The 21,701-nt window shown below is 41.6% G+C and overlaps 1 protein-coding gene across 1 annotated transcript in view; it reads right to left on the reverse strand.

Annotated features, from left to right (window-relative positions):
* Positions 1 to 21,701, reverse strand: part of LOC122533616 (fibroin heavy chain-like) — a 57,670-nt gene that overhangs the window by 20,212 nt on the left and 15,757 nt on the right. The window lies entirely within an intron of this gene.

Consider the following 21,701-nt stretch of genomic DNA (forward strand, 5'->3'; position numbering starts at 1 on the left):
TTTTTTTTTTGTACGATAAATTCGAACAAAAGCGGAAAAAGACGTCTGCTTTTCAAAAAACGAGAAAATAATTCGAAACACGAGAGTAAACGAAATAAAGATAAGAAACAGATAGGCTATTTATTTCGACGGGCAAACACCTCTGGTCGTTTTGATAAATTCGGGAAAGTGAGGAAAGGCAGGTACTGTTTAACATTCGAAGGAGAAAGATCGCAACGACACGGGTGAGATCGAGAGTTGAAACGAAAGAAAACTAATAAACTAATTTGGATAATCAATCTTTTGTTTCGTTTGAGCGATAAATTTTGAGAAACGAAGGAGAACGTCTTAATAAATAGATCGACTCGAGACGGAGAACTAGCTCGAGACACTAGTACGGATGAATAGAACGTAGCAAGAGATACGCGGTGATGGAAAAAAATCGACGATGAATACTTAACGAACACCGCTTATGTGAAAGGCTGACAAAGCGGACAGACCATCGGGCATCCCCTTTGCACGAAACTCGCCGTGGGCCATTGTGCGCGGACGTTTTGATAAATTACCGAATAATTGTCAAATGTTAGAAAACAACAAAGTCGGAGCCGACACACACAAAAACCGAGCCGGGGACTCGGTGAACGAGCCAGCCTTCGTTTGCTTGCTTCTGTGTTAAACGTGTGTACGAACGGTTGTTCCAACACGCCAATGACTCCACCGCGAGCTTCGTCTTGATTTCCACGCTCTCTCGCCGCTTCGAACGTCGATGTTCTTGCATTCAGATCTGCCCTTTGTTACGTTCCCTGGCGTGTCCTGCACGTGGACATTTTGAAAATTTCATTTCAAGCGTATATTTCGTCGCGGGAATATCGGATGGTTTCAGCGAATCATCGTTCCTTGAATTATTCCCTCAAACAGCTTCGAAGTTATTGTAAAAATTTCAGTTCGTGTATTTGATAAAATATTGACGTTAATATTTATATAAACATTTTATCTTTAATATTTGTATTAAATAGATTAAAGAACGATTTCATTAAATTCTTCTCTTCTGGACAATTTCAATGAATCTTTTCTTTTTCAAAATTCCCACAAATTCGTAAAAATCCAAAGACTAGTCTGTCTGGGCTAATCACATGTTCTATAAAATATGCTCACTATGTATATATATATACATAGAGCATAGAAATTGTCAAACATAATATTTGATGTACGCAAGTGTACAATATAAATTAAAAACCGAACGCATATTTCCCAAAATTAACCTACATAAAGAGACACTGAACGTCGACACGCTGAACTCAAATATTGACACGATCCCGCATTTCGACTCAAACGCGAAAACGTTTCGGATTCGGTAAAATCCAAAATTAACATAAACCTGTCTAACTAGCGGAGAAGGGGAAACGTTTCGAACGTTGCTACGACCAAAATCCGCGCGTTGTAAAAATCCCAAAAAACTCCAAGATGAACTCTCTTGCGCGAAGAAACGACGTGTCGCAAATCTCTCTCTCTCTCTTTCTCTCTCTCTTTCGTGATAAAATATTAATGAAACGATGCGTCGTCGAAACTGAAAGCCCCCCGTGTCGCTCCCCCTCTCTCCCACCCCCTAACGGAAGAAATAACGAGACGCATTTTCGTCGGGTCGCGCGGTTGGGAATATTGCTCTTTCGCCGAGCTAACCGGATATTGTGAGTTTGGCCAAGTGGCGAGGAGTAAAAAGTTCAATACCCGGTAAATCAGCGATTCCCGGGGAATCCTCTAACGAATGTCGACGAATAATGCACTTGAAATTCTGAAAAAAAAAGGAAAAAAAGAAAAAAAAGGCAGTGGGGAAAAAAGCAGAAAGCGATCGCCTCTCTTTTCAGGTCTTTCGCAGGCGAGTTTGGCGAGGAAAGAGCGGAGGTCGGCCGGTGCGGCCGTGTCTCTTTGACACGGTCGTATCGGGGTAACGCGATTAAGTAATTAGGGGATTTTTAATCTTGTCCCTCTTTCGCCCTCGTTTTGGCGCCGGTCACGAGCCGGCGAAAAAATAAATAAACTCGAAGGCCGCGCGCCGTTCAGGAATTAAATCGCTGATGAAGAGTCGCTCACGCTGGCTGCCGCGCTCTTTTTCCCGCCTCTCCCCGGCTTTTCCACCACCTCCTCTCCTCTCCTTCGTTCCTCCGGTCTCTGAATCAATAAATTATCCTCGACGAGGACCGACGAGGTGCTTTTCAATCTTCCTTTCAGTCTTCCTTCCGCGGCTCTTCAGCTCCAATCCGACAGGAGTCTCTCTCTCTCTCTTTCTCTCTCACTTCTCGGGCCAATTAAAACGAAAATAAATCTCTCTTTCTCTCTCTCTCTCTCTATCTCTTGTACATTCGGCAGAACCAAATTCCTTGTTGGACGATTTGAAAGTATCTAATTTAGAGAATAATTGGACACAAAGATGAATTCTAACGCGTTCAATTCTACTGGTCGTAGAGAAAGAGAGAGAGAGGGAGAGGGAGAGGATAGATAAAGGGCCGTCGTTTTAGAAAACATTACGAGTGAAATATTGAACGAGGCGAATTCCGAGTGCGTGAAGAAAGCCAGTCGGCGATGCAGCGAGTCCTCTTTCCCCCCTCGGTGCATCTCGCGGAGGCGTCGAGGAGGCGTTGAGGTGCCTCTACTGCCGTAGAGAAAAGACGGGAGGAAAAGAAAAGGAAAGAACGGCTTATACCGAGCGAAAGGTTAAGCCGGGCTAAACTAAGCCTGGCTTGGCCCTTGTAGAGTAAGACGTTCTACCTTTAGCCCTTTACCCGTGGCGCCTTTAGGGATATTTACAACGTCGTCGCCCCGGGCAGAAGCCGAGGCCATGCAGTGAGAAATGGCCCCGCCGACAATTAACTGAAATCACAGCGGGCCAAGGCGGTTTGTCACTGTCTAACCCTCGACTACCGTCCCCACTACCATCTACGTTACTGCCATTGGTATTATCGTTAGTGCTACCGAGAGCTGTTAATGTTACGCCACCTATTACTGTCACGCTCTTATCGTTTGCACACGCGTTCAAGCAGCTTCCCGTTTCACTTTTTTCTCTAGCGCACACGTGCGAGATCGAATACTCGCTCGTTTTGAGTTTTGCAACTGCAGAGTTGGAGAACAATTTTTTAACAACGTTGTCTGCCTCGCTGGACAAGTCTCTCTCTCTCTCTCTCTCTCTCTCTTGTCTCTGTGCAAATGAAAAGCGAATTTTCGACGAGAATTTGATATTCTCGTCAGAATAGTGTATGAAATTTAGCAAATCTTACGTTTCTGACACTACTGTCGTAGTGGGGGATTCTTTAGATAATTTTTTATGAAACTGACGCCAAACGAGTAAATTTTCTTTTTCCAAAACAAGCTCGAACAATCAGATATCAGATTATAAAATGGATCTGCGATTTAAAAAATAAAGTTCACATTTTAAGCTGTACATATATATATATTAGAAGAGAACGCAATTACATTTTGGCCAATAGTTCAATTCCAATTTTTGTTTCCCTGCTGGTGAAAGAGAAAGAGCGACTGTAGATGTGAGAACGTTTCTCCAAAGGAATCTTGGCCTTTCCTGTTATCGCGAAATTACGAAACTGTACATACGCAATTGTAATTAACTGTACACGCTGTAACTTTGTTACAAGAATTTTGTACAAGCTGTTTTCTAAGTGTTGCGTTTCGCGCAACAGGTTTTATTTATTTCGACAAAAATTACTTTGCAAGAGTTGAAAAACTACTTCAGCGATATCGTATTATAAGAGAATTAAAGTGGAAATTACGATGCTCGAAATTTTTTTTCCAAACTCGTCACGAGATAGTGAAATTACCAAAATCAATTTCATCGTCAACTATTTGCAGAATCGGAAATAAAACCGGATTCTAATCAGACAAAGATACCTATTTGTTAAAGGGCATCGAATACAAGTAGTTGGAATGTGGATTAGGGGAAGTTGTAGTAGCATCGGCTCTTGGGAATCGTCACTTTAGGAGGAAAAGCACAGGAGGGTTGAAGCTGAAGCAGGGAGAAAAAGAGAGAGAGACACACACACACGCACACGCACGCACACACACACACAAGGCTATTGAACGACCAAGCAATCTTATTTTGACCTTCTAATAATACCGAACGTATTGGTCCTCCGTGGCATTTTTATGGCCCATCTCACGTACAATAATTCCTCGATCTCTCACCGTGCTACAGAAAAAAATCGCGCGCGGCTCCATTTTAAATTTAATTCCACAGATTTTTCTGCCACGCTCGCGAGTGTTTTGTATCTCAGAATACAAAGATACACAGAATCGTGAAATTGTCCAAATGCTATTCTGAATCAACTTAAACTCCACTCCTAAAATATATATATATATCTCACTTTCTCTCTCAATTATTAAGAGAAAGAAAAAAATAAGAGCGTATACCCGGTCAAGTATGTAAAACGCGTCTAATTTGACGCGTTGCCACGCGGACGTTGCGTAAGGCAGCGAGACAAATTGCACAAGGAACGAGAATCAACCGAGGCAGGCAATTAAATTGATAGAGCGTGAAACGAGAGAGAGAGGGACGGAGAAAAAATTAAAAAAAAAAAGAAAAGAAAAAAGAAAAAGAAGAAAATAAGCGGACGAACGGTTCTGCCTTGCTAGTTAGCCATAAAACGCTGGTTGGTCGAGTGTCGTGACTAGTCGACCGCAGTTATTACGAACGAATATACGACACGTGGTCGTACCGCACGGCGTACCGCGCCGTACGGGCTGATGGTGACAGTTCAATCCGAACTTCGGCGTTCGGCGGTCAGAAATGCTGGCCGCAAACCGCACGCGTGATTTCTGCCTCTCTTTGCCCCCGCCGACGAATCCGCCTCGTTCGTTCGTTCGTTCGTTTGTTCGTTCGTTCGTTTCACCAATGCTATTTTCCCTCTGCGTTTTCGCCTCTTTCGGCTTCGGGTGGGTTATTAAAACGTTATAAAATCATATCCGTAGCTTGTCTGGTAGCGGTGCACGTAGATACGTAATCGCGGATTCGAAAGTGATCCAGAATCCTCTGGATCGACTTGACGCGTGTCTCTTGCGAAACGAGTTTCACACTCGGTTTCAGTCTCGCGCTCGGTTCTTTTCTTTTTTCTTTTTGTCTTTGTTGGTCTATTGATGTAATCTGGATTGTAGATTGCGAACGACGAGGTTATGGAAGAATTAGACGTTACTTTTGAATTTGTTTAACAGAAATACGTGGAATATTTTGCCAATGGAAAACGATAGCAAAGAAAGGATGATTCCAGAGTAATCGATAGAAAGAAAGATGTACTTTCACGAACAGGATACAACGAGCTTCGTATGAAATTAACCTGAATTAAGATTAAAAGCAGGGTGTTGACGAAGCAGAAATTTGAGACTAAGGGACACGGGGTGGATTCGAGTCTTGAAGCATGAAATTCTTCTTTGAACAGATGAAGGTTTTCACAATACAAAGAAAAAAAAAAGTTGGTGGGTTGAAATCGTCCCAACGAAGGAAATTCCACTGTTCTTCTAAAAGCAAAATCAAAACTACGAGATAACTCGAGATCACCAACTTTGGCAATTACAGTCGATAGGAACGCGAACATCTTTCAAGATGGCGAATATTCCGAAACGAAGAACAACGATAATTGCAACCGAATTGGTCGTTCTGCCGAAGGAGTTATCAGAAATTTCACGCGAGCCCGGTTCAAGGGAGGCGATATTAGCCGGCCGGTTGGCAGCCAGGGCTCTCTCTCTTTCTCTCTCTCTCTCTCTCTCTCTCTCTCTCTCTCTCTCTCTCGATGATGATCGACGCACGTTCGCGCGAATCGTGGAACGAGGAACGAGGAAGAGGAAGAGGAAGGCGGACCGGCACCGCAGTTTGCCAATTTCCCGCAGGCGTTGTGCGTAGGTGCGCGGACCGGTTAACGGGGTTTGGGAGAGATGAAGTGCGCGAACGAACGAGATTCGGTGAGAGGCGAAGCGGAGGCTGATGTGCGGTCGAACAGATTAATATGCGCGAGGCTCGCACGCTTCAAAACCCCCCCAGGCCCTCACCTATGATTCTCCGTCCTTCAGTTTCACCCACCAGCTCTCGCCACCGCCACCGCCACCGCCGCCGCCACCGCCGCCGCCGTAGTCGTGTCGTCCTTTCATTCCTGCTCCCATTTGCGAAACATACAATACGTGCGTGAACACGTACGTAGGAACTACGTATGCTCGCGATTGTGCGAGCTACGAGTGCCCTGACCGTTTAGTAATTTCTGTCACGAGTCGAGTGTTCCGCACGGAACGTCAACGCGCGGCCCCGTTATACTGCAAAACGCCTCCCTCTCCCACACCCTCTCTCTCTCTCTCTCTCTCTCTCTCTCTCTTCTCCCCATCCCTCGTCATCCTCCGCTCTTTCTCTTCCTCTTTCTCTTCCCACCGGTCGAAACACCCTTTGACCCTGTTCGTTCTATCTCTCTCTCTCTCTCCCTCTCTTTCTCTCTCTCTCTCTTCGTCCGTCCGTTTCCTCCGTTTACGTATGCGCCGAGGTTCGCCGCGGAACCGTGGGACGCATCTCGGGAGAAAATTCGCGACTGCGAATGCGTCGCGGGTTACGCTCGCGCAGTGACTCTCAAACGGCTCCCGTTGCCTCGCCGACCTCCCTCGTCCGAGCGAATGCGTCGACGCGTGTCATCGTCCGAATACTCTTGCGCTGGAATGACGTGACTTTTTCGAGAATTTTTTCGTCCGAAAATTGCAACATTTTCTCAGTTTTGAGTATATTTAAATGTAACAAAATCTAGGCAAAACAAATGATAAATTTATTACCTCTCAATAATTTATCATATCGACAGGTTCAAAAGAAAAAGAAAGCGACAAATTATTGCGTACCGTCCGGTCGCTCGTCATGGTCCGCAATCAGTCGCCAGCGCAAGTGGTTAAATTCTATTACTGTCTGCCATTTGTTCTTGGAATTGCACACTACCTCGTTATTAAAATAAATTTTATACCAATCTCGAGTCTCATGTACTTGTGTTCCTTTGGTAAAAATTGTAAAATGATTCGACATATTGAGACACGTGTTTCAACGCTGGAGTCACGGGGGGAGCAAATTGACTCTGATACAGGGTTTCACGAAACCCAGGAGTCGATGCACGTTTCGACGTGCGTGGGGTCCTTTAAATGGAAAGAAAAACCCCGCCGAGGTCCGATCGAGACCAGAAGACACCACCCCTGAAGAATACACCGAGGAAAGCATATAAAACAAGAACGTGAAAATCTCTCCGCAGTGCGCAAAGCTCGGCGAGTGTCGCGCAACGGAGTCAGCGGATCGGCGCGCAAACGCGGGGTAAATCGCGATACCCGGGATCGGGACGACGTTTCGTCCTGATAACCGGGCATAAAGGGACGCGCGATGCTCGCGTACTCGCGATAAACGCCAACTCCTCCCTCACCACGCCCAAAACCTGGCAAAGAGGTCTCGTACCTCAAGATCCACCACCCACGCGGCGGATGACTTTTCTCCCTCTCTACGCGCGGCTGTCCGCGAAGCTGTGCGCTCGTCGCGCGCCGAGCTGTGTTCCACCTTCGTGAACGTCGACACGACGGAGGAGAACGACTCGTCTAGGAGGCGGAGCATCTATTTCTATCCCGGCGAGATACGCGGCGGGGGAGTCGTTAAACGAACGGAGGAAACCCGCGGTGAACGTGGCGTCGTTGTCGTTGTCCGTCGTCGTCGTCGTCGACGTGGGCTCCAAGAAGAGCGCAGCACCGCGCGCGAGTAGCACGAGCACGCGTAGGAGTAAGGTCAGCCACGGAGAAGGGGAACGAACGACAGGAGCATCGCACAGCCATGGCGCTTGCACCTCTCTCTCTCTCTCTCTCTACGAGAATCTCTAGCCGTCCCTCTTTCTTGCAAAGTTATCCCCTCGCCGGGCAAACCATCCGGAAACGTACAGTTTCCACAGCGAGCGGTGGCCCAGGGCGGTACGAGAAGAATACACACGATTAACTTTAACCACCGTCGCCGACGAGTTTAACTCCGCGAGTAACCAGCACCGAAGAATATATGATGTCCCCGGTGTTTGCACCGTTTTCAGTACTACTGCTTGCGAATTGCGTTGGTATTCTTCGTTTGAAGGAATTTGCCATTGAATGAATTTATATATAGTTATAGTTTGGTGTAGTATATTTGGAGAAATATTTTGGTGAGATTTTCTTCTCAATTTGCCATTGCTAATCAGTCGAATATTGGAACAGAGGAGGTCCTCCATGAAATATGTCGAATTCTGATGAAAACCACCCAAAGAATTTGTTAGTTGCACATTGTCGAACGTGAAATAATTAATTTCGAATTAATATCGGTAACCAAAGTCACCAAGCGGCGAGTGCATCGGGAATGTCTGACACCGAGCGGACGTTTCTACTTACGGACGCGAGCGTCAAGTGTTCAAGACTCGATCCGTTTTCCGTAACAATTAACAGTCTGACGGACTAATTGCTAACATAAAAGCGTCCCCGCGAATAAACCTCGATTTATCAGTCTCATAACATAAAAGTGAACAATCCTTCGCAATTGCTCCGAAAACCCAGAATGCTCCGAAAACTCACAATGCTCCGAAAACTCACAATGCTCCGAAAACTCAGAATGCTCCGTAACCAGTATACAATAAACAGTGATACTCCAAACCCGAATACACCAAACTTGACAAATCAATGCAGATCTTCGTAAATACTCCGAAACTCAAAATACCCAAAAAAAACAGTAACAGTAATACTCCAAATCCAAATACACCAAACTTGACAAATCAATGACCAATGTTCGTAAAAGTGGACGATTTCCCTCGCAGAAATTGCAGAAATCACACCTGCGATGCTCCGAAAGCAGGACAGATGTGTACTGTTTGCTACGTGAAAAGCTGCGTTCGCGAAAAGAACGTACACAAATTACAGGTATAATGTACCTCGAGAGGAGCATAAAGAAAAGATCGATTAGCGGTATAATCTGCCGAGGAGGAGGAGGAGGAGGAAGAAGAAGAAGAAGAAGAAGAAGAAGAAGACGAAGAAGAGGAAGAAGAAAAGGAGGAGGAGAAGGAGGAAGGAGTTAGCGAGGATCGATGTGCGCAGAGTAGCGGAAAAGAAAGGAAAGGAAAGGAAAGGAAAGGAAAGGAAAGGAAAGGAAAGCAAGAACCGAACAAGGTGCAACGCGGGCGCGACGAGTTGGTCAGAGAGGTTGGCAGAGGCGCGCAGGACCACGCGGGCAAGTCGGGAAAGTGGAGGACGGGTGTGTGTGTGTGTGTGTGTGTGTAGGTAAGGACGGGGCAAGAAACACACGTACACAGGCGTACGTGTACGTACGTACGTATTTGGAGAGGAAGCAAGCGGGCAAGCAAGAGAGCACAATCCTTTCCATTGCGCAAGGATCCCAGGCGGAGGAGTCTTTACCCAATGCACATGCAGCGCGTATATAGAGCTCCGCCTAGTTGGCTGCATTTGAGAGGAGGAGGACGCCAAGTCTCAGTTATTTTACTGCACGCAACGCCGCCACCAATGCTGAGCTACCTTCCACTCTCCTACTTCTTCTCCCATTCTGAAGCTCCGCTATATATACCCAGTCGCGAGGAGGAGCGTACACCACGTCGTCGCAGTTGCAACGCTGCACCTGCTGCTCCTCTATATAATAAATCGAACGTCTTTCTCACGGTTATCTTCTCCTCTCTCCTTCGTTTTTGTTTCTTTCTTTTTTCTTTTTCCTTCATCCTTGCCTGTGACCCCTCCCCTCTATCTCTCTCTCTCTCTCTCTCTCTCTTTTTATACTGGGGTTTATACCCGGTTGCTATCCTCCATTTTAGTAGGTACACTTTGTGCACTGGGAATAATGGTAGGAGAAACGCTATTTTCCCAGAGATAGAGAGGGATCGTTTCCATCGCGAGTGCGGAATAGTTGGAATCGGCGAGAAGACGCTGAGAGGCAACGAGGAGGGGGCGGGGAGAGATTTCTTTCACCCTGCATGCGGAATTTCAGCGGAGTTTCTTGAAACGGTTGTGTCAAGTTGAAATTCAAGGAGGACACGAGAAATAGTATACGTACAGGGTTATTCGATACAGTCGTGAATATTAAGTACTGGCCGCGACATAGATCGCCACTGGTTATCACGACGCTCAAACACAGGAATCGTGTGTCAAACGATCACGTACTCGTTTGAAATGTATATACTTGCGGACAAATGGTTTCCTTGAAACACCTAGACTAACACTTGGGGGAAGAAGGGGGAGGGGAGAGGGGGGGGGGGAAGAGTGTTATATATGGCGGTCTAAGAGATAAATCGATCCACATACTCTCTTGACACTACCCGGACGACCGGTTGTGCTTTTCGGAGTGACTTTCACCAGGAGCAAGTTCTGTCGAGAATTGACTTTTAAAATTAAAGTAGCGCATGATATACATTTTCCCCGACAGTCACTAACCTGAAATAGCTGAAACTACTGAAGCAACGTCATCGGTCACTAACGGTCAAAAATCACCGGTAATGCTAATGTTATTGGTCACTAGGCGCTGAAACTCGCGTGACGGTTCAGTAACGTCACCAGACGCCGAAAATCACACGTGACGTTACGGTAACGTCACCGATCACTAACTGCCGAAAACCACACATGACGTTGCTGAGCACCGTCCTGGGTCCTTGAACAAAACCTCGAACAAGCCTAACTCTGGCAATTTAAAAAAAAAAAAAAGAAACCCACCTTCCTTTGATTTCTATGTCCCTTTAACTTGGAATTTAACAATTTATCAATCGAAAGATGCACAAACGTATAAATTTCTTTCAAGAAAAATTAAAGCTGACAGTTTACTCGATATCTGAATAGAGTTCGGAAGACTCTTTCGATGTTACGAAACGCTTGAACACCTCGGGATAACACATCTTGTTGATGAAAATTATAAAATAAATCATTACTTAAGAATTATAAAATAATTATTTAAAAACAATTATTTCTGAGTAATTTTACTCCAGCTGCGCGTAACGTGCATAACGAATGAAAAATTGAAGTGACGTTGTTAAAACTAACGTTGTGAATCCCTGTACGATTGCAACGTCGGCGCAGTAACGCGAAAAATACACACGGAATGGACGAGTTAACATGTATATCCCATTCTATCCAAGAAACTCGTTACGTTAACGTTTCCTCTATTACAATTATCCCATAACCGAGTATCGACAACTCATTACGAGGAACTTTCCAGCCGTCCAGCAGCGAGAAAAGGCGCGTAACGCGAAACTCATTATGATGCGTGAATAACGAGGCGCAGTATAGATTACCGGATTCCAAACGAAGTAGAATTATTGAGTTACAAATGACCAGCATTCCAGCAGCTGCTGCTCTTAACCATCATATGACCAGACCCCGTGGCTATTCATCGTCAACGATTTAACGTTTTAATCCTTTCGAAATGTTTGTTGGCACAATTCGAGGAGCAAGAAATTCTACTGCTGATCTATGATTCAACTTTCGGCGACTGTAATTCCTAGTACATTTTTAGAATTCAGAGTATGACTTTTACGATACAATTTCTTTTACGAAATATAATCTTACATATTTCCGAGTCGAGACTAGATGGAAAAGTGTGAATTCACCAACTGACTTTATAATTTACAATTTTAATTTAATATAACAATTGTAATTTTATTTGTGGACACTTCACGATTTCGTTATTATCTATTACAAAGAATCGTCTATCTTTAATATTAAAACTTGACAAATAAATTACAATTATTATAGACACATGATACTACGATTTATAGATACAATTTGTGACAATTTTAACGTAACAGTTTATTAGAATTTTACTTATGGACGTTCACGGTTTCAGGAACCGCCTAAATCAAATATTATTATCTATTGCAAAGTATCTTCCATCTTTGACACTGAAACTACCTCTTTATCAACTGAAATTTATATCAATTTTAACGTAATATAATAACTTCATGTAAAATTTAATTAATAGACAAGGTTCTACAATTTCAGTGACACCCTCTGCTTAAATCACATTATTTATCCACCGCAAGGAATCTTTTATCTTTAACACTAAAACTACCCCTTTAAAATTATGTCTATATATTTATATATGCATTAATCGAAATAAATATATATCAAAGATCAATATTGATTCTACTCTGATAAAAGTATAATTACCTCTGCCTGTTCGGTAATTATAATAGCTCATAGTTCTCTGATATAGTTTCTTCCACTTTATTATTTTCCACGTAACAAGGACCTTCAGTTTTTCCCGCGACGATGTGACTGCAACGCAAACAGCGAGGCGCGAAACGCTGCTCTACACGTTACACGTGTAGATATGAAACGCGATACTTTCCGACGCAAGAATTTCTTTTTTTTTTTTTTTTCCCCCACGGTTTCGCTTTATTGTTCCGCAAGAGTGATTGATAATTGGCTGGCACCGGTGTTGTCTGCGGTGTCGCCGCGCTGCTCGAACGCATGCAAACGAACACAAACGAATAGGAGGACAATGGTCAGACACGTGAGATTGCTACGGCCCATAAGGCACCCTCCTCTGTCTCTCTTTGACAATTGGAAAAACGCAATTAAAAATTTGAACGGTAATATAGGTCAGAGACACAGCCACTGTGCACTCATCCTCCCTCCCCCTACCCCTTCTGTCGTCAAACGTTCGTTTCTCACCCTTCTGCTCTTTGGATCATGCGCACGTCCTGTCGCCGGCGTTTTACAACCTGGCGGAGCAATTTTTTTTCTTTCCTTTTTTTGTTTTTCGAAAATACGTTGATCTGAAAGACGTCTCCGGTGATCGATCGCGGATTTTTATATAGTTATTTAATTCGACGATTCGTGTAAAATATCCAAAGTACAACGATAGCATGTCACGATATCTATTAATTATTCAGACTCCGGACATTTGGAGCATGACGCGCACGTTTCATATTTTTTTCAAATTCATATTTTTACAAAGACAAACAAAACGGAAGTTTATCTCGTCTGGGTCTAATAATATCGAATGTAATGGGCGAGAATATTGCACAGTTTATACATTTTCGTACAATGTTGCAGTTTAACGAAAGTTCGTAGTGTAAACGTTAAAAAAGTTTCATTTACTAAAGATAGTAACAAGTATTGTACATTGAATATTATATTTCAAATCTTGCGCGAGTTTTTGTGTCTATAAATTTAATAAAAGTACCACAGATAAAAAAAACTATGTTGTTACATCTTCTGATAAACTACTAACGCGTACATTGACACTAAAAATATCAAAATGACCAATTTGTAATCTTCGTTTACAAACTTCATGAGAAACTATAGTATTTTTAGAAGTTCCCGATGATTTTTCGTAAAATGTATAAATGAACGCTTCAAATGAAAGCTTTGTTCCCACGTTTTTCCCTTCAACGTCCCGGAAATTTTCTCGCCCCGAATCGTCGATAGTTCGAGCGTTAAAGTATCAAACGATCCCAGCAGCAGCAGGTTTTCGTTCAAGCTGTCCAACTGGACGCGGGTGGTTTTATCGGTGGTTTCGCGCATAGAAGCAGTTATCCTCATTTGTATTCCTTGAACGAACAACCAGAGCCACGCCGCGATTTACTATCACGTCCTACGAATTATTTGATAATCAAATTTTTCCACCCTCCTCCCTTATCTCGGGAGAAACGACCGGAAGGGTGCACGTCGTTCGGACCTTTTACAATGATTTCTCTATTTTACGGTGGTTGCGTGAGACGGCCATTAGGAGTCCCGTGTAAACGTGCCGTGAAAGCGATTTCAACAACGATTTCACCCGCCAGATTCGCGCACGCCAGACACGTTGTCAAAATTAATTCTTCGCCGAAATTTCCCCAGACTTTTGTCTTTGTCGATCGATTCGTTTCATTAAGATTTCATCGAGACTCGAATGATTAATCATTTCTCAAATTTTTCGGAAATTGGTCGTTACTTGCCGGGAGTTTCGTAATTATTTTGCTTTTTATTTTATGGTTTATCACGAATTTCCAAAGTACAATTTCCGACACAAATTTACTATAAATTTCGTTACAGTTCAATTTTAATGAATGATTCTGGTAAACTTGTGAAATTTTGATCATAAAAGATTAGTAACAAATACCTTAGAATTTTACGAGATAATTTTTTAATTTACGTATACATTGTTCGATAAAATTCCAATTTTTAGAAATATCTTTCTTCTTTGTATTCCAGCACGAAGAAATTTTATTACGTGTCTACGTAAATTACTGTCTAGAGCATACAATCTAAATTTTAATTAAACTTCTAGGTAAATCTCATGAAAAAAATTGAAATCAAGCAAATAACATAAAATATGTTGCGTAAAATGAAATAAAAAAGAGGGGGAAATTATAAGAGCAGCGAGATACGAAAAAAATTTATACCGTTGTTATTCGGTCGTTCTCTTTTTTACTTTCTTATCAAAAACACACGTTACACCGAAACTTATTGCCTCTGTTCCCTATAATCGTCGTATATAATTTCATCCTGGCGCGTGTTGAAAAAACAAGGAAAAGAAAACAGAAATTCTACAATGATATACACGAACGATGGTCGTATGTTTTCGTCATTGTCGGTTCTGTTTTCGGTAGCTGCACGTTCATTTGCAGAATTATAATATTTATAATACGTTATGGAATATTACATAGCAAATTATTCTTTACGGTTGCGAAGCGTACGTGGAGGTGAAAATTCCGCGGCGCGTTCAAAGAAAAACCAGAATAAAGGTAAAGCACATTTACAAAAATTAGCCAGCCAATTGTCACTGTTGCGAATCCTAAGGTAATGAAACAATCGTTGTAATTCGCCGATCGAAAAAAAAAAAAAAAAAAAATTTCATTCTCCAACACATATATACATACGTATGCATACGTAAAGATGTTACGAGAGGGGAAAAAATACAAAAAAAAAAAAAAAGAACTTAATACTTGCAACATATAAAATTCCCGGATAAAATTCAGCCCCCGATAAATTCGCGTCACGTCTTTCGATAGCAGCGCGAAACAATCAAACGAAAATTAATCTGTAATAATAAAACAATAAAATAAAACACGGCCCCTCGTTATTCACTCGGACATTTCGCGGAAATATGCGCGGATCATGTGTATGAACGATCGACTACAAGCTGCGTTTTCACACACAAAAAAAAAAAAAAGAAAAAAAAAGTGCAAAGTGCACCGCGTGCATCACATAAATGACAAGGGACCGTGACACTGGTGGCTCGTATATCAGTGGGCTGTCCAATCGCGTGCTTTTTATGTTTGCATAAAAACAACAAGGTAATACGCGATAAAAGATACGTAACGCAAGGATTTTAAATTCCGTAATATGTCAACTAAATACCAGAGATATTTGAATGAATAGGCGTTGCGCGAAACTTTGGCGAGGAAATTTTATTGAAAATCGTGTTGAACGTGTATCGAAAGAATCTACGACTCTACGAGATGCGATAAAGTGGTCGTTATTTCGAGTTAATGACGATTATTGTGTAAAAATATTCGTTAAACGTTACAAGAAACGTTTGATCGATTCAGACACGAAGATTTCCGTGGGAAAAATTAATTTTCGTGTTATTTCGTGATTTCACGTGACGATACTTGAAGAGGAGGGGAACAGCGCGATTAATATCAGGCTGTGATTGTAATTTTGCTCGCGACTATCGATACTTTCGAAATGTCCGAGAGGATGGCAGAAATATGTAGACATCTAAACCGAAAACCGAAATAAAAATGTAACACAGTTATACAGTTAGCAGGTTAATCGACAAACTGTAAATTACTTTACTACAAAGTCCGACAAATATAATTTATTACGTTCCTCTCTACTGATCTTCACACGTGTTCATGTCCCGAAATTTTCGGGTCTTTTTTAACAAAACCCGTATTTCCAAAAAAAGGGATAATAAATAATAAATAATATTGAAAGATAATTGTTGGCAAAGAAAGAAATCAATTTAATTTCATCTATCATTATAGTCAAAGAAATCTCGTGCTTTTGGGAGAGAGAAAAAAAGAAAAACGAGATTTTACGCAAATTGCAGACTGAATGTTAGTTAACGAAAAGATGAAAGTTATAAAAAAAAATCTACGAAAATTATTCGACCAATCTTCGAACCACGGAGAACGTCTGCTTCGTCACGATTTACAGTAAAATCGTCTAAACGCCAGAACGCGTCAATCATTCTTTAATGCGAACGAATTTTAGGCAACCGAGGGTAAATCAGTATCGGCCAATAACGTTGATCGTTAACGAAGCACGGCGTGCATCAGTGTTAAACTAATGTACCACCTTGCCAATGAGAAATTGTATGAACATCCACAGACGTTGCCCGTATTTGACGTTGCAAATTTTCTGCGAAAGACAATTTCTGCGCAGCAGCCATGCTACCCTTGTATCGTGTACAGTGGCCACATAAAACGTTGCTTTCGATGTAGAAAGATTTACACTTTTACGAAGACAAAAATCGAATCTAATCGTAAGCACAGGTAGCGCAGAATTATCTGCGAGTGACGTACAAACAGATACAGGAATTATTAATTAAATATGATTACAATATTAAATATAATATAATATATAATATATATTATGAATATAATTAATTATTATTAAAATAGAAATTCAGAGAAACTTCTTAAACAATCGCGTACCATTTTCAAAAGATAGAATGCTAAATTATCTTATACGTGGAACGTATCACATTTGTATTTCTTACAAACTCGCTGAAAATTTCACCTACTGCAAGAAAACCTGTGCCTGCTCGTAACCTTCTACAGTCACAAAATTTATTAATTCCAAGTCTATAATCCAGGAAGGAAATTATTATCGTCAAACAGAGAGTGAGGTAAAGCAAAATAGAAAACACGGGCATTTCTTTCTTTCTTTCTTTTTTTTTTTTTTTTTTTNTTTTTTTTTCAGCGACGCGAAGTTAGAAGGAAAGATAATCGAGCAAAGATAATCGGCGATATTTCCAACGGGGAAATGGGAAAATCGTATAAACTGGCGGTGATCTTGTTACCGGGATCGGGGCACGGATGAAAAACACAGTTATGCCCAAGTTACGGGGCAATCTACGCGCAATCAGCGTAATGCCACACATTTCTGCAAAAGTTGCGCCAACGGAATTAACGAAAAATACAAACGGCTATAAAATTCGTTTACAATCAGCTGTCCGAGTAGTATATATCAGCGAGACGCGTAAATTTCATACCGAATCGCGTCGTAATACGTCTGTACCCACGTGCGTACGTGCGTGCGTGCGTGCGTGCGTGCGCGTCTGTGTGCGCACGTATAGTTTGGTTTGCCGCCGGGAGAAGAGGTAAAATCGTCCCGTTTGGCAGACTGTTTGAACGTTTTGCGACGAGTTTATTCGAGTTATCAATTTCCTGACAAATATCTGCATTTCCGCACTCATATTTCATATCTCTCTTACCCTACCTTTTCGCTTTTTTTTCCGACCTATCCCGCCCCTCATCCACCCTTTTGTCTCTGTTCCGCGATCACACCATAATCGATTTGGTATCGGCAGAAAAATCCGAAAAATCGCTTCTTTTCGCACGAACGACTCCTTGCCCGCTCTCGACAGAAAAATGTAATTTACCGATACCGTCCAGCCTATTCCCATGTTTGTAAATCGCGTTTATGTTTCACGTACACGTGCGGTTAAATCTCGTCGTTTCGATTCAATGGAAAAACGAGAACGATGGAAAACTCGACTAGACTATCGTCGATTTTTCGCGCGTTCGTAGGAAATTCGAAGTGCTGTAACGTTTAACAGAACGAAAGAGATCAAGTTCCATCACTGATAACCATTAACTTTTTAACTCTGGGTTAACAACTATCGTAACTATCGAGAAGCGAAGTATTTTATTTGTAAGAAAAAAAAAAAAAAAAGAAAAAAAGAAAAAAAAAAAGAAAGCAGAGATACGTAACGAAACGAAATTTCCTGCAATTACGACGCTAAGTTCAAATAACGGGTTGGCAGTATAATATGATAAATCATCGGCGTAACCAAAAGGTCGATGATTACGCGTATAGTTGTACGTAGGCAGCATACTAATATTAATTGCAGATTTTTCTGCGCCGTCAGATCCAAATAGACGCATAATGTAAATTCGCGAATGGAGTAGCAAATGACTATTTACCATGATTCCCTGTCAATCGTGATTATGAACATATTTCATGCGTAGGTATTGATACGCTGAAACCCTTCCTCTCCCCCCCCTCTCCCCTCCCACCGTGTTTCACCCCCTTCTCGAGCTGCCCCGGCTACCAAAAAGGGCGAACGGCTGTGCGAGCATTTACGATGCACCGTTGAGTTTAAAATACACACCGATACCTCACAGACGCGCGATCAAATTATTTGCTGATCATTTCACGATTTTCCCCGCAAATTCTCCAACTCTCTGTGTATGTAGATTACGCAATTAATTTCCGCCGGTTGGAGGAAAAAAAAAAAAGTCTTGCACGCGTGCTCGCCATGATTTCGCCATCACGCCGCTGACACGTGATCGCGAAATTTTTGTAAGTTCGTAACGGAAGTACGAACTCTGTGTAAAAGGTTCTCTATCTTTTTTTTTCTTTTTTCGAGAATATGTAGGGATACACAAATACTCGAACACTGAAATCTTTCGCGCAAGAGAATCTGATTGAAATCACCGATTTCAGTAGATTTCAAACAGCCCAAATGGTTTCAAATGTTTGTTTGTTTTTTTGGTTAAATACATTCGAACATTTGCCGCGTTCGAACGAAAATTATTTATTTGCCAGAGGTAAAGTACATATATGTAAGGCGCACAATGTGTTTAAAGAGGAAAACAAGGGAAAACGCGGTGATTTTGCAGAATCGAATTGTAATTCGTGAGAGAAAATGCAAAATGCAAGACTTATTTTTCTTATCCGCAAATATTCTTTTATCCGTCGCTGTACATATGCAATATGTGATATTATTTAATCGCGAGAGAAGAAGACTGTGAGAAATTTTAATAATACACAGGTATTTTTAATATTAGAAGAATGTTATTTAATCCAGCGAAAATACTGAATTCACTTTGTTTCGAGAGATCAAAACTTATTGCAACATTTTTTTACCCGTCGCTAACTAAATTTCCTAAATTATTAATCATTGTTCGCGGATTCTGCGATTATATAATTCGAAAAACCGAAACCACTAGAATAACTTGCCTCGTTCGTTCGCGACGAGTAATGAAAGAAACTAATGCCTATTCATATCACAATGCAAACCTAACGTAACATATTGTAGTTTGCGAGACAATATATATATCAACACTTATGTGCTGATCAAATATCACGTTACTGGAGTCAACTTTGTGAAATATTTCGATTAGAAGAGAACCCGCCCCCAGCGAAATTTGCATAAAAATCCACGCGATGAAAATAAATGATCCTGAATTCGAAACCGCTTGGGCGCAGTTTTGCGGAATCGGTGTCCCTTCGGAAACTGGCAGACTCGCCGCCACAAAGTGAATATCGACTAATTAGCGACGCGGCTAACGTCATAGGGTTTGCCACAGTCAAAGGACATCGTTATCCTGGCGTTGGCCATTTGAAAAATAAACCTAAAAAGCGGGTTGACGCCAAGGTTGCACACCTTCGACCTTTTTCAACCCCTGTATTCCTTCTTTTTTCTCTTTCTCTCTCTCTCTCTCCTCGCCTCGCAATCAAACAAAAATTAGCTGCGGTGAAATGAGTAGAAAGAGCCAGAGAGAAAGAGAAAGGGAGGTGGAGGAAGAGAGAGAGAGAGAGAGAGAGAGAAAGAGAGAGTTATAGGAAACCGGTGACCGCTACGCGTGCTGTTTTCGGTTTTAATAAGAGAAAGAATTTACAAAGCGAGACGAGACGACAAAGCGCTTTCTTCCCAGCGCGTTAAAGGGCGGAATGAAGATGGGGAATAAAAATCAAGGGGGAAACACGTTGGATGAACGTGTTAAGCTCGCTGAGAGAAAGAGGTAAAAAGAAAAAAGAAAAAAGAGAGAGAGAGAGAGAGAAAGAGAGAAAGGAAGAAAAGGAAAGGAAGAACGGCACGCCGCGAAATCGTATTCGAGAAAAATGAATGGCTCTATCTTTCGGTAATTAAGACTGCGGCGAAAAATAAGCAAACACGCGGAAACAAACCCTGCAGCGAGCTTTCAGACGCGACGCAGCTGTTGCGTCCTCCCTCCCCCAACCCTGAGAATTCAAATAAACGACTTAGGTAGATTAAGCATACAAATCTTCGTGATTCCTCCGCTGCAAATTCCTACGTACGTGGCACACGTATGTACATACGTTACGTTTCAGCTGCTGCTCTCTCTTTGTATATAGGAAACGTTTGTCAACAGAAAAATCATGAGATCCACCGGCTGCGTTATTACGTCCGGCGGGATATTCTTTCATTACTCGTGCACGTGATCGAGGAATGTTATTCTAGTTTTTCTTTTCGTTTTTTCTCTTTTTCTAATTTGCGATAAGATAGGTAAACGCTAACGGCGAGTGCATTAGTTTTGTACTGTGCGAAACACTATCGAGAAAAAATACACAAATGGCACGTTTCGAATGTAAAAAAACATGCATTGCATAATCGTATAAGAATACTATAATACGTATACGATATACTGGATGGCAAGTTATTTTGTTTCCGCGACGACGAAATTAAACGAAGTTTAGAGAGAGAATTATTTATCGTGGAAAATACAAGTGGACGAAAATATCAAAGAAATTGAGCACATCGAAGAGATAAAAAGAGAAGTAAAAAGAGGGTTAGAGTAGAACAAGTCTTACAAGTAGATTGCGGATTTTTGTGCGAACTCACATGATTTCACAGACACAGAACCACTTGAGATAAGAAATTAAATCTGAATTATATTCGTACGAACGTTACATCTTCACATTTTTACGTACGTATTGTATGACAAAGTTAGGTTACGAGTTTACTATGTATAACAGTGAAGTTACGAATTAATTAGAATGATATGTATCTTACACAGACATCTTGCATCTTAAACTGCAAAAGTTACTCGCGAAAATTAATGCAATTATTTCTCAACTACTCAACGTATATCCTTGCAACATACTTGAGGTCAAGGCGTGTCACATAAATTACTCCAATTAGTAAGTTTCATTAAAAAAATGTCGATCACCTCTACCAATTGAACAAAAGTTTCCACATTAATAAAAATTCAAACTATCTATGCGAAACTTCAAATTAACTGTGCTTTCTTTCTCCTCTACAAACTTCGATGTTTAACCTCTCGAAATGAATCATATCCATTCTCATTTATTCCCTACATTTGATACTAGAACTGTTGTTCAAGAAACAAAACGTGTCAAAAAACGTTTTTTGTCAAAATTAACACTGGAACTAGCATGGTGGTCGAAGCGATTAATAACTTGGCGGATTTTTCTAAAGTGTTGCATCTTTTGGAAACTTGAACGATCATGACTTCTTTTGTATATAAAGCGTACAAATAAAAAAATTCTTTCGCGAACCTTTCCCTAACTCTTTGCACTCGGATGTAATTATTTTTGCATTTTGATCGTCACTAGTTTCAGTGTTAATATTGATCTCTGTTCAGGCGAATCATCAGTCCTAACACGTGCCAAAGACTGATTGTTCCATTAAAACTTCTCGGAGAGGCGCACAAACATCCGCGACATCTACTCCCTCGAAAGGAGGATGTCAAAAAAAAAAAAAAAAAAAAAGGGAGGCAATTAAAAAAAAA

Source organism: Frieseomelitta varia, unplaced genomic scaffold (assembly GCF_011392965.1).
Source record: "Frieseomelitta varia isolate USP_RPSP 00005682 unplaced genomic scaffold, Fvar_1.2 scaffold_542, whole genome shotgun sequence".
NCBI lineage: Eukaryota > Metazoa > Arthropoda > Insecta > Hymenoptera > Apidae > Frieseomelitta > Frieseomelitta varia.